Source organism: Urocitellus parryii, chromosome 5 (assembly GCF_045843805.1).
Source record: "Urocitellus parryii isolate mUroPar1 chromosome 5, mUroPar1.hap1, whole genome shotgun sequence".
Taxonomy (NCBI): Eukaryota; Metazoa; Chordata; class Mammalia; order Rodentia; family Sciuridae; genus Urocitellus; species Urocitellus parryii.
This window is the reverse complement of record NC_135535.1, coordinates 89,437,444-89,452,487: the sequence shown is the minus strand read 5'-3', so window position 1 is coordinate 89,452,487 and position 15,044 is coordinate 89,437,444. Positions and strand designations below refer to the sequence as shown.

At 33.6% G+C, this 15,044-nt stretch overlaps 1 pseudogene; it reads right to left on the bottom strand.

The window, feature by feature from the left end:
* Positions 1-4,714: 4,714 nt before the first annotated feature.
* LOC113184993 (carboxypeptidase M-like) lies at positions 4,715-5,947 on the bottom strand (annotated as a pseudogene).
* Positions 5,948-15,044: the final 9,097 nt, after the last annotated feature.

Below are 15,044 nucleotides of genomic sequence, written 5' to 3'. Positions count from 1 at the left end.
AAGAATCTTAAAGCCAGTTTAGAGAATCCTTCACACTTGATACCTGATAATCTGAAAATCTGATCAAATTCTTCATCCCAGGTGACATCTGATCACTCCGACCTTACTTCAGCAAGAATTCTGTGGTTTGATTTAACCAGAATCTGCACCCCCCATGCCTTTCTATTTCCTTTTTGTAATTTTCCATCCACTGACCCTCACTCTTCTCCTTGCCTATAAAGTCTCACTGCTCTGTGCTGTATTCAGAATTGGAAAAAGTTCTATATGAAAGTTGCTCTTCTGTTATTACAATAGTTCACAAACAAAATCTGTTTTTATCACTTTAACTACTGTCATCTCTGGTTTTTCTCTGAGAGAGATAGGAACTGTTTAATTTCTTCAGATTATGATCTCAAATCTTCTCTTTTTGTTATCTGCACAAAATTTTAGATACAAAAATATATATTTCCATTTAATTTTCTGCAAGTAAATACTGCACTTTTTCTTATAAAGATTTCTATGTTTCTAAAGATCCAAAAATAAATAAAATGCTTAGACTTTTTCCTAATCCATTTATTTATGTATTTTTTTCATTAACATTAGTGAATATAATGAGGTAGCTAGCTAGAGTCGGAATGTCAGACATTGGAATTCAGTTGACCTGAGTTTAATCCCTGATTAGCAGTGAGTTGTTTATAAACTCCTTCAGCCTATTTCTTTTATTTGTGATTTTAGAATGTTTATGTCTACCTTATAATACTGTCATGAAGATCGAGTTATAAAATTCACATCAGCTCCCTACTGTGGTGCTAAAATAAAACAGTCACTCCATCAATGACAGTGATTATTATTCATTCACTCCACAAATATTTATTAAGCCCTACTACATTCCAAACACAGCAGTAGGTGCTAGGGATACAAAGATGAATTCCATGTGCTTGCTCTTAAGAATTCTCATAAGCTATTGGGAGAGATAATTAAATGATGATATTGGCTAGTTACTGCCATAATACAGACAATTTGAGCTAAGTAGTAGAAAGAGGAGACTAATGAAAACTATTCATTTGGGCTGTCACTTGTAGGCAGCAGAATCATTTAAAGACGGGCTTTGAAATTAGGCATAAGTGTGAAAGCCTCTTTTTAAATTAGTTTTTAATTTTGTACAAGTAACTTAAACCTATAAAAATGAAGACAGCATCTTTCTTTTCAATGTCCAGACAGGAATATAGAGCTCACAATGGGTAATAAAGGAATTTAATATCAGAAACTAGTTACAAAGGTGTCAAAACTATCAAAAAGCCAAACTGGGAATAGTAGACAACTCAGAGATTTATAACACTGGAAAGTCACTCCTCAATCAAAGGTTGTATCAGAAAAAGAAAGGGCTCAGCTACAGAAACTTGAGTCCTTGAGAACTCAAGACTATCACAGGCCATAAGTGCCTTTCTCCTGTCTACAATCCCAGTGTCACACAAATGTTTCCCAATAACACAACCTAACAGGAAGTCAGATGTCAAGGGAGCCTGGGAAACTTAGTTTTTAGAAGTCAGTCTCTTGGGATACAGAGAAGACCAGAAAATGGGGGAGAATGCATGTGAGACCAGAATAATAATTACCAACACAACCTAAATCCTTGCAGTAGAATTCAATAAGATATATTAAATGTGTAATATAAAATTAGCACACAATCAGCATTCAATAAACAGTAGCTATTCATATCATTAGATAAAATAAGTTGTCAATACTCTTTTTATTCTCAATAATAAAATATTCAGAAAACTTAACTATTATTTATTTAGCTAGCTTGCCACTTCACATATGTGTGATCTCTACGTAATACAAATAAAATGAGATTTTTGTCATCAAATCAACTGATTTTCAGCTGTCCTGAACAGATGAACTAATCACTTCTGCATCATATAAACACAGCCATAGTCACCAAATCTTTATCCAGCAAGGTATTTATGGTTTTCTTATTTAAGTTACGTATGTAAGGAAAGTGTTCAAAGAGAACCAAGTTGATGGTACATACATGTTCTTGGTTACCTCTAAGTGCTTTATAGGAATGCTTTAACAGACTTAAAAATGGTACATAAAAATACCATAAAAATGTTTTATGGTACATAAAAATGATACAAAAAAGGTACATAAAAATGTTTCTATGGTGGAAGGAGAAAAAGAGTAAAGTATAATGATCATACTATTCTTGTTGTTGTTGATATTCCTAATCTCCCCTCTACAGGTATGTGTGTGTATTGAGGACCTAAGCCAAACATAGGAGTACCAGATCCAGAATCTTAAAAATGGTTCTCTCTGAATGGGATTATGATTGATCTTGTTTTATTTTTCCTTTAATAATTCCTGTGTTGTTTTCTATAAGGATCATTTCTTCCAGTTAAAAAATACAAAGGGAAAAAGAACTAGCATCATTGGAACTGAATCCTTAAACATATAACAAGAATACAGCACACTTCTGATCTATGCTAATGCTATTCTTAACTACTTTTGAGGGTTTTTTTTTTCGTGTTTCTCTAATTATTTCACTTTCACGAGGAACTTATCAGTTCTCCTCTTCCTTCTCTAATGACTTAATTCAGTAAATCCCTTGCTTAAGGCAGCTGTAACCTTCCTGATGGAAGCCACTGGATGTTAAGAGCTGGGAGGCACCTGCTCTTTGGATCTTCCCAACTGGCTGCATATGTTTAAATGTCAGAATAATATCAATTCATATTTCTACTTTGGGACTGGTAAATAAGTTAATTGTTTAAGTTTTTCAAAGGGAACCATTTGGAGTTATAAATAAATATCAAATGAGATGTTCAGGGATTAGATTTAATCAGAGTGTATGTATAACTCACCTCTCTGTCTACCACTCAGCCGAATACCATTTGTCAGCATAGTGGTTTGGGTCATTAGACAACTATAAATTTTTATTTGTGGTCATATGCTGTTTTATTTTTACTTCTAGTAGATCATTAGGTAAAGGCAGGAAGCATAGAGAACACCAATGTTAAAGTATAACCTAATGAGGAGAATAGGAATCATAGTGTTATGAGCTTCCTTTGAGATTACTTTCATGTGATCAGTAAATTTCATACTTTTATTTGTAATTTGTAATTATGGTTCCAAAAACAACTTTTGAAAATAAAGAATAGCTGGAAGATTTTCCCAAATGGACTTTTTTACATTCAAAGAAATGTCTACAAATAATGATATAAAACCAATTTCTTATTTTCTCAATTTTAAAGAAAACTTAAATATTACAAAAGTTTATTTTTAAAATTATAAAAGGGGCTGGGATTGTGGCTCAGCTGTAGAGCACTCAGGACCTAGCATGGGCGGGACCCAGGTTCGATTCTCAACACCACATAAAAATAAAGACATTGTGTTGTGTCCACCTACAAAAAAAATTCTCTCTCTCTCTCTCTCTCTCTCTCAAAAATAAAATAAAATAAAATTATAAAAGTATTTAAGTGTAAAAATTCCAAAATCATCAAATCAGTTTTCTTAGATTTTTAACAATTTAACATAATAAACTCTAATCTACACTTTAATATATGACTTTCCAAGGTCTAATTCAACATAAAGTCATTTTTAAATTTATTTCCTCTCAGGTCATACTTTTTCTCATAATATTAATTTAAAATGAGTGTATAGCACATATTAAATAATATGACTCAAAAAAAACCAAAAAATTGTCTTCATAATGCCTAATATCATACTAAAATAAACTTCATAATTTCTTACATATTGATCTAAAATAAAACATTTTAGTTAGAATATCTATTTTTAAACAAACTTTTTAAAATTTTATCAATATATATAATTAACAACAATCTTTGGAAACAGTAATATACAGAATGAAGAAGAAAAAGGAAATAATAATGATTCCTAGGTTTCTATCTTGTTGGTAAAAGTAATTGAGATAGAGAATACAGAAGGAAGAACAGCACTATGGGAAAAAAACAGCAAATTCAATCTCTGAGGTGATGAGTGTGAAGTATCTATAGGTCACATTCAGGTGGATGTGTTCAGTGGGCAGAGATTAGAGTAATGCATTCGCAGGTCATCAGCATGACAAAGGACTCTGGCATCCAGTTGCAGAAACATAGAGACACTGAATCTGGATGGGAAGAGACTTCATTGACCTGTATCTTCAGGGCTCTATAGACATAACCTTTTCATCCCATCAAGCCCCTATTTTCTTGGGCTACTGAGAGATTTCTTTCAGAGTACCTTAGAACATTTGCAAAACTAAATAATCCCAGTTTATGGTTATTTCTTCTTGCACTGAGAACTGATTATATATGGCACTTACTATCTCTTCACATAATAGCAGACAAGGCAAGAACGTGTACATAGCAGGTGATTAATAAATGTGCACCTCTATTACTTAAAGTCATCTAAATCTCTGTAAAAAAAATTAACTTATGCTTCTTGCAAGAATTTCTGGTTTTGCTTTTCAAGTTTAGCTTTTAAAAAAATTTCAAAGACTGATTTTAAAATATAAGTCAGCAGTACTTAATAAGTAGGTATCTCCCATTCATCATCAAGACTGAATTATTTATTTCATTATCACTACATTTTAGTTACTGAAGGATTTGAAAACATCCATTTCTCATCTTAAATCATGGAGTTTATCCAGCTGAGGTTTCAGAGAGGGTTAGGATTATAGTATCTGGAGTGACTAATCCCTGATTCCAGTTAGTGATGGAGATTGAATTTCACATTTTGCTTATTTGAAAAATATGTGCAAAAAGAGTCACTAAAAATGAGAACAAACTAGGCTTTGTTCCTGTTGAATGGTTTAGATTTTTTTTTTTTTTTGGTATAGAAGAATCATCAAGCATGAAGAATTTGATACTGGAATAAAATCCAATTGTTCTTGGAATGGAAGTAGAATATCATTTTTAAGATCATGGAAGTTCTAGAACTTCTCTGGAATAGTCACCTTTGTAAAGCATGGATTATAACATGAGATTGTAACAATTATTATATAGGACCCAGGAAAGAAAAGGAGCGATACTATTCTCTGAATTTGTTGATATAATCAACAAATATAGAATAATGGTAGATGTGCTTTCTGTCTTAGGTTTCCACAATTAGATTAGTAAGGTAATGGATTGCCATTGTGATAAAAACTTGAACCTTCACACTTAGCACACCTTCTGCATATATTCAATTAATGAATCTCTGTTATTATTCCAGAATAATGGATACCTCTCCTTTTGAGGATATTTATACAGTGAGCACTCCAGTGTAATTTTGAAACAAACACTGGGCTCAAATATAATTGCCATGTTACATTCTACTTTGATATAGATACCAAGAGTATATATCTATAACTCCATTAGGAAAATTCATTTTGTTTTTCATACTTCTGTCCTTTCTTCATGTTAGGGTTTCTTGACACATAGGTAGGTGTATATGAAACATTGAAAAACACTATCATCACAGGTTAAACTCCAGGACAGTAATGTCCCAATTGCTAAAGCACCATTATCAAATAGAAAGGGCTACCAGGGCACCACTGTGGTTTACAAAGAGGACAAATGTTTCCATTTGAGTTTATACTGGATTCCAATTCCTACCCAATGATCAGCTATTTCATGACTGCCACAATTTGGGGATGTTTTGATACATTATTAAACTCAAAAGCATCAGGAAAATTTCCATTCAGGTCACACTTGTTATTATTTCCCTTTCTGTTAGTATATAAACATTTTTTGTTTTTGTTTTTTGTTGTTTGTTTAAGAGCTTTGAATACATCTGGATTTACTGAAGACATGATGGATATCCAGGTACTATTGATTATATTGTGATTCCAGGATCTTTTCCATCACTGATTATAAAATATTCAAGCAGACTTAGCAATGATCTTATCTCATATTTTTCATTTGGACTCTGGGAATTCAATTCTGTGTTCCTTTGGAAATTACTCCAAAACGTGAACTCACAGTTTTCTACCTTGAATGACCACAATGGCACAAAGTTCATGGGTAAAAAAATCAATCAATTTGGTGAATACATCCAATCCTTTTGGGTTGACAAGTCATTGAAGAGTTCATAGGTCTAAAGGGTTTGCTAAATATTGACGTGGTAATGTTCTCATTTAGCAAATAGGAAAACATTCATTTTGTAGTACACATGCATGAAGAATATTTAGTAAAACAATTACATGCACACAAAGTTTTGACTAAAAACCAAAATTACTGAATCTCATGATTTTTACTGAAGTTCATGATTTTTAGCCAGAATATATCTTCATATTCTGCCTGCTTGCTTATCTGTCTTTAGGCCTTTTCATATTATATAACACTCCTAGCCAGAAATGAACTTTGTTAAAATAAGAGCTTTTAGAAAGAGTTCTATTTATTTGATCTGCTGCTTTAGACACATATTATTTTGGTAACTTTTATTTTGATTGAGCTTTAAAATACTTATACATTTATTTCAGTATGGATTCACGGTTTTTTTTTTAATTCAATGGGATATAAACTACTTCTGGGTTATTCATGTTAAAATTTTCCAGTAGCAGCTCCTTCAATTTGATTCTTATATCCCAATATGTTCCCATCCTAGTAGAGTCCTCTTCAGACTGATTCTTATACCTTTTTGATATGATCCAATTATTGCTTAAGCACTTCTTTGCTTTCTGTGACTAGAAGATGTTCTGGGCTCATTTTTTTTTTTTTTACTTTCCCAGGAAGAGTTCTCAAATTAACACTTTCTACAGGGAATCCTGGTTCCTTTTATTATGATATAATATTTTAAGACTAAGAGATATATGAATATATATGTGTATACCCAGGAAATATATATGTGTATCAATAAATATAGATAAATATAGGTAAATATTCAGATATTTACATGAGTTTATACTGGATTCCAATTCCTACCCAATGATCAAGAATTACAACACTTGTTTACAATTGCAGATAAAATTAACATTCAGAGAAGCACAAAAGTTGTAAATATACAGTTCAATAAGTACTGACAATTGAATATGCCTATATAGCTAATATCCTACCAAGATGCAGAATATTTCAATCATGCCAGAAAGGTTCTTTGTGGATACCACAGTTTTGAATGCTGAAGTCATTTGGGATTTTCTCAGAGTAGATTTTTTAGAAATATCTAGGAGTACTTTAACTAAGAACTTTAAAAAATTAATTAAGAATGATTGACCACACTGTGGAATAGACACAAATTGTTTTTTAATGAGTTACGATGTTGATTTTCCAAAGAAAAATAAAATAATAAGGAAGAATGAAACCTTAGGCTTTGTTACCTCAGTCTGTAAATTAAGGTCACGTATGGATTATGTTTCTTATAAATTATTTTAATCATCTTTTTGGTGACCCATATTTATCAGCAAATGATCTTTCCTTCCCTCTTAAAAAAATCTTGTTTCTCTTTATTATCAACTCCAGGTAGTTTTTTGATATTGAGTTCTTATATCAAAGAGATTTTGTTTTTCTCTGGTATATTTGACTTTTAAACCTAGAATTTTTATTTTTCCATGTACCTATCAATAAATTCATGCCCTTCTTGAATTCATTAAAATAAAAGTAATCTTGTAAAAGATCTTCTGCTACTTTTTAAATTATTAGTCAGGGATGGCAATAACCTGTATTTGAAATTGTCTTGGGATTTGACCATGTGTACCTGTTCTGAGCACTCTGTCCTCTGGCCAGCTCCTGTGTTCTCTAAATTATAGCAATGAAAACTCCTTTTGTACTTTTTTGTTGCTACTGTTTTGTTTCTTTGCTTTGGGTTTCTTTGTTTTGTTTTATTGCAGTAGGTTATCTAACAGACCCAATTAGAATGAAAAAAATTTAAAATCGTCATCATGAAGATTAAAATAAGAAGTTGAATGGAAGAGAGTAAAGGAACTGGTGAATAGCATTGACTGCTAGACTGGACAAGATTGGAGAACATAAATTTGTAAAGATGTTTATCAATTTCATTATGTGATTTAAGATAGAAATATTCAATAGACAGTAATAAAAGAAGGAAATAAGTAGACGTTTGTGTTTACATAGAATTTGGAGTTAGCTATGTATATTCAGCAATGGGGTAATGAAGTAAAGGTACCTATATATGAGGCCAGTAGGTATAAAACTGAAATTATGGACTATGAAGTCAAGTTTGAATACAGAAAAGAAGGAAGAATTAAGGAAGTGATATTAAAATCACAGGGAGGGTAAAGTAATGAGTAATATAATACAGGTGAAAAGTTGGTTCATTAAAAAGATTAAAGAATTAGATAATTATATCACTACTGTCAAAGAGAAAATACTCAACAGTTTCCTGGTGGAAGACACCAGATGGGAAGTAGCTTCTTGAGGTTCCAAGGCCACTGAACAGCCACTTTACAGTCTATTTATTTAGAGTGCCAGTGAAAGTCAATGAAATACAAGAGTGCAAGAGTGCTCAGAAAGGCAATACCAGGGTTTGAATAATTAACCCATAAGGGTGTGAAACTTATTCAGACTAAGCAAAAAAGTTTTTCTAGGGCATCATTCCTAAAAATTTCTAACACATCATATAGTTAGACAAGACTGTGGAATCTTCTGTCATTAAAAAGAAATTCCCCCGACCAACACTGTAAAAATAAGTATATATGTTTCCCTGATATATTACATAAGCCAGAACCCCACCATCTGTGTCATAAGAGACTCAGTCCAGAGGATAGTCCTTTTCTGAAAGAAATATGGAATTTACAGGTGACCATTGTTGAGAATCTCAATGATCCAAGCTCTTGGTCGGCCATGGATACCATTAAGAGATGCTACTTCAGAACAGGGCTCTCTGAGAGCAAAGGGGGCAATAAGAATGCAAAACAGTAGAGGCCAGTTTGATAACACTTGAATATAAGTAAAATGGGTACAGTTATTATAATAAACATCAAGGTTAGTGTCTTAGTCCATTTTTGTTGTTGTTGTTGTTGTTGTTCCTAATAATAAAATATCACAGACTGGGTAAGTTACAAAGAAAATAGGCTCATGGTTTTGGTCCAAGGGCAAGGGCTCAAACCTAGTAATCTTCTTCTTCCTGCCAGAGTCCTAAGTCAGCACAGGGCACCACATGGCAAGAGATAGGGATGGCAAAAGAAACCTAGCCAAACTGGTTTTTAATAGTAGAACCACTCTTGACATAACCCATTTACCCATTAATCAAATGAATGAATTAATCCATTCATGAGGGCAGAGTCCTCAGAATCACCTCTAAAGGGTCACCTGGCCTCATCTCTTACATCTCATAATGATGATTAAATTTCCACATGGGTTTTGGAAGGGACAAAACATATTCAAACCATAGCAGATAGGGTAGCAACCAGTAGGATCTGAACTGCAGAAAGTCATGAATATAGTTAACAGTTCATGACACCTTTAGGTGCAAGATAGACTGGTACCTAACAAAGTTATTACTCAATCCACACAATCAATAAACATCAAGGACACATTGCCAGTAGGCTGAGAACCTTACCCCTAATAAAATGTTGCAATACCTTGTTTAATTTCCCAGTATGAAACATTTTTCATATTGGAAATTACTGACTGAAGGAAGGACCATGTCCCCAAAAGGAAGGACCATGTCCCCTAAAGGAAGGGAAGATGACGTCTTAACAAACATATGTGATTTCCTCCACTCCTTGCACAAAGCTAGCTGTATGGCCATATTCTAGGGTATATGTAGTAGGGAAAATCTTATACCCAAATATCTCAAAGACTGGTACACAGGCTCTGAGTGGAACTGATACCTGGAAACCATATTAGTAATTAGAGCACCCTGTTAGTCTGCAGCCACATGTGGGCATACAGTAAACGTTCTCTTCTAGGTGTGGCTCACAGTGGGTCCACTAGGTTCATACATACACACAATCATTCTTTGCTTCCCAATAATTAGAGTGGCCATTCTTGGTAGATGGTAGAACTCCACATTTGTTCCTTAGCTTGCACGGTAAGAACTATCATAGTGATAGATACAGAGCATCAGAAATTAATGCTACTGTTATAAACCAAAAGATGCAGTATTACTTTACTACCCTCTATTTAATGCACCACTCTGATCCCTGAAATAAACAGACAAACCCTGAAAGATGATAGTATATTACTACAAACTCAATCTATCCCCCTTTGCAGTTGTTGTGCTAGATGTGATATCTTTTCTAGGAGAGAGTAACATGCCTTCACATACATGTTATACCACCTTGACCTGTAAATTTTATTAATTTCTACCCTTATCAGTGAAAAAAAGAATCAGAAGTTATTCATATTTATGTGAGAGGAAAAAGAGAATACATTCACAGAGATATCTATGAAAGGAAAAGACAGTATATGAAGGTTATGGCTTAGTATAAGAATCACAATAGAGATCTTTAGGCATGTAAGGGCAATACAGTATGCAGCTACTAGGCCATGGAATAGATGGAGCACAGATCAGGGTACATAAAGTGACCATGTGGCCAAAGATGCCCACAATGTTCTAGGTTCTTTCAGACTCTCCACGTCATAGAGTGTGTAGGCCTTACATATCATAAGGAGAAGTAATATATTCAGGACTAGGCACAAATGGGTTGAGGGCACACATAAGCAGCATCGGTAGGCCAGACTCCAAGTCACCCAACAAGGTTGTTATCTGCATCTCTCCCTCAGATCACATATCTATAGCATCAGCAAAGTTCATTAACATCCGCTAATAGAGGAAGCAGAAAAAGACTGAGCTTGGTTCATAGATGGGCAAGTTTAATACAAAGGTACAAGACAAAAATAAACTGCTGTTGCTCTACAGCCCCACTCTGTGGTGGCCTGAAAGAATGATGGCAGGCAACCTTCCCAGTTACCAGAGCTTCAAAAGGTACACATGGTGGTCTTACTTTACATAAAAAGGGAAATAGTCCAAATATATGCAAGTTCATGGGAAGTGACACTGTTTAGAGACTTTTAAGAGGAGGTCTGAAACAAGTGGATGGTTTTATAGGAATTCATACATTAACATGAAGATCTTTGAATGGCATGGTAATGTCTACAAGGGAGCATCTACCATGTAAGAAGCACTAACAAAAATAAACAAAATGATCCAACCAGTTGGTATTACTCAATGGGATTGCCCTAGAGCTGAAATATTGAGCACATAAAACAGACTAATTATGAGGAGTCATGGAGGTGACCAGGAGAAATAGAAAAGATTCCTACAAACCAAAGCTAATCCAGCTAGTGTCATGATATTTACCCAATTATTCAGGAAGAGAGACCAACTCTGAGCCCCAGCACAGTACAATGGAGAAAACTATTCAGTAATTTGATGGTAAATAGCATCCTTTCCACCTTGAAAAGGGTATTGATTCATTTTGTACTGTGACTGATATGTACTATATGTGAAAATGCCTTGCCTCCTCACAGGGCTTGGGCCATTATCTAATCATGTATAAAGTGCTCTGTAACTCCTGGACTGCAGATACCAAAGTTATAAGCCCCAGCACCACCTGTGGGATCTAGGAATGATCACCCTGATATCATACACTTCTATGAGTGTGAATACCAGTGCCACAAGCCCAAAAGTTAACCACACATGCTCCAAGAGTCCTAAAAAACATCTCCTCCATAGCCTACAGAATTTGGATCACAGATGCTGGTGCCCTGGTACCACTTTGTCCCCCAAGACCTGGAGGAGGTATCATCCGGTCTTACAGCTCCACAAAAGCATCTAACAGTGCAACAAGACCCAGCACCATATATAATCACCTCATAAAACTCAGGGAGGGTTAAAACCTTAAGGCCATGATTACCAGTGCCATACACCCTAGCACTACCTGGGCTCATCCTATGGAACTTGGGGAAAAGGCCTCTTCCAATTTTGTGGCTCACCTCATGGCTTAGGGACTATGGCTGCTGGTGCCACAACCCTTGGCATCACCTATGCTTTCTCTTAGGGAACTGGGTAGAATATTTTCCACATCCACCCTACAAAGACTGTGGCAGCTGCCACCAAAAGTTCCAGTGCCATCAGGGCTCAATTCTGTGGAGCCTAAAACCTAAGTTTTGAAGGGAAAAGATTTTTTTTTCATTTAGATATCAGTTGGATAGATGCTTTGGGTTTAGTTATAGGGTAACTCAAACATATTTTCTTTTTCAAATGTATTTTCTTGTTGGGTGTAGTGGCACATGCCTCTAATCCCAGCTGCTTGAAAGGCTGAGGCAGGAGGATAGCAAGTTGGAGGCCAGCCTCAGCAACTTAGCAAGATCTTGTCTCACAATGAAAAAAGATAAAAAGGGGCTGGGATGTAGCTCAGTGGTAAAGCACACCTGGTCTCAGTCATCAATACCAAAAAATAAAAGAAAAAATGTATAGTCTCTGTGTAATTTCTTTATCTTTAATGAAGATTGTTGTATGATTATGCAGTGGATGTATTACTGCATAATCATACAACTATCTTCATAAACTACTGCAATCTAGACTATAGAGGCACTCAGATACTGCTGACATCAATTAAAGATGAAGAAACCAAGAATATTATACCCAAATTATCCTTGAAAACTGAAAGAAAAATAGTCTTTCCCAGATAAACAGAAACATAGAATTCATCACCATGGGAATAGCCTAAAAGAAATACTTAAGGGAAGCCTATATTAGAAACAAAAAAAGGTAACTACCATCATGAAAACACAAATATACAAAACTCAATAGAAAAACAAATAAGTGAAAGAAAAAGAGAAGAAAACCAAAACTTAGTATGGCAGGAAACTACCAAGTCCCAAAACTAAATAATAAGAGAGGTAGAAAGGAACAAATAATATACAACACAAGCAGAATACAATTAACAAAATAATAGAAGGAAATTCATACCTATCCACAATAACTACAAATATAAATGGATTAATTCACTAATCAAAAGACACAGACTGGCTGAGTGGATAAAAAAACAAGACCCAACTGTATGCTGCCTATAAAAAGCTCACTTTTCTGGTAAACATACACATAGACTAAAAGTAAAGGGTTGGAAAAAGACATTCCACAAATGGAAATCAAAAGCAAAAAGGAGGAGCTATACTCCTATCAGATAAAGCAGACTTAAAATTTAAAAAAATGGAAAAGGGACTAAAAATATTCTTTAAATATTGGTAAAATGATAGATTCAGCAAAGCACAATATATGCAGATATAGCAATTATAAATATATATGTATCCAACACAGGACAACCCAAATATATAAAGCAAATAGTATTAGTTTTAAAGGATAGATAGACTCTAATACAATAATAGTGGGTGAGTCTAATTCCCACTTTTCTCAATGGATGAATCATTCAGACAGAAAATCAACAAAGAAATAGCTAATTTGAACCATAGTGTGGAGCAAATGGACCTAACCAACATTAACAGAGTACTTCATCTAATAGCAGAATACATTTCCTCTCATCAGCACATGGAAAATTCTCCAAGAGAGATCATATGTTAAGCCACAAATCAAGTATCAGCAACTCTTCTAAAATTGAAATCATATCATATATCTTCCCAGGCCACAACAGAATAAAACTGAAAATCAAATGTAAGACTATAAAAAAATACATGGAATGAGTAAAGTGCTCCTAAATGAGCAATGAGAAATAAAAGGAAAATACAAAAAATTTTACAAATAAATTAAAATAACAACAAAACATACCAAAATCTGTGGGATATTTTGAAAGTAGTACTGAGAAGGAAGTTTATAGCAATAAATACACACATTTAAAAAAAATAGAGAGATCTCAAATAAACAACTTAACAATGCAACTCAGAGACTTAGAAAAGAACAAACCAAACTCAAAATTAGTAGAAGAAAAGAAATAATAAAGGTCAGAGCAGAAATAAAATTGAAACTAAAAAAATACAGAAGATCAACAAAAATGAAACAGAGTTTTTTAAAAAGACTAACCAAAACTGACAAACCTTTAACAATACTAACCAAGAAAAAAAGAGAATCAGAGATGAAAAAGGAAACATAAAAATGATATAACAAAAATACAAAGGATTGCAAGAAACTATTGTATTATAAACATATGCTTAAAAAAACTAGAAGAAATTGATAAGTTCCTGAAAACATACAAAATTGGACTAAGAATAGGAAATATAAATTGAGAATCTTCCATCTAAAAATGTTCAAGACTTAATGGACTTACTGTTAAATTCTATAAAATATTTTTAAAAGAGCTAATTCCAATTCTTCTTAAACTATTCTAAAAACTGAAATGAAAGAAACTGCCAACTTTTCATGAGGCCTACATTACCCTTATACCAAAACCAGACAAATATAACAAAAAAAGTACAGATTCATATCCTTCATGAACATACATGTAAAAATAAAATACTTGCAAATCAAATTCAACAGCACATCAAAAGATCATGCACCATGATCAAGTGGGATTCATCCCAGGGATGCAAGGATAGTTCAACGTATGCAAAACAATAAATATAATACAACATATCAACATAATGAAGGACAAAAACCATGTGATCATTTCAATAGAGAAAAAGCATTTGATAAGATTAATCATGACTTCATGATAAAAACTCACAACAAATTACAGAAGGATCCATACCTGAAAATACTAAACACTTTATATGACAAACTGATAGCCAGTATCATACTGCATAGGAAAAAGCATAAAATGTTTCCTTAAGACTGAAACAAGACCAGCATGTACATTTTGCCACACTTATCTACTATAACTGGAAGTCTTAGCAAAAGCAATTAGGAAGAAAAAGAAAGAAATAAAGGGCATCCAAATTAGAAAGGAAGATATTAAGTTATCCATGATTGCAGATGACATCATTTTATACATAGAAAAAAATAAATATACCATCAAAAAGCTGTTAGAATTTATAAATAAATTCAGTAAAGCAGAAGCCTATAAAACCAACACACAAAAAAACAGTAGCATTTTTATATATCAATAATGGACTTGCTGAAAAAGAAATGAAGAAAGCAATCACACTCACAAAGCTTCAAAAAATAAAATATTTAGGACTAAATTTAACCAAGGAAATGAAAGGGGTCTACAATAAAAATCATACAATACTGAT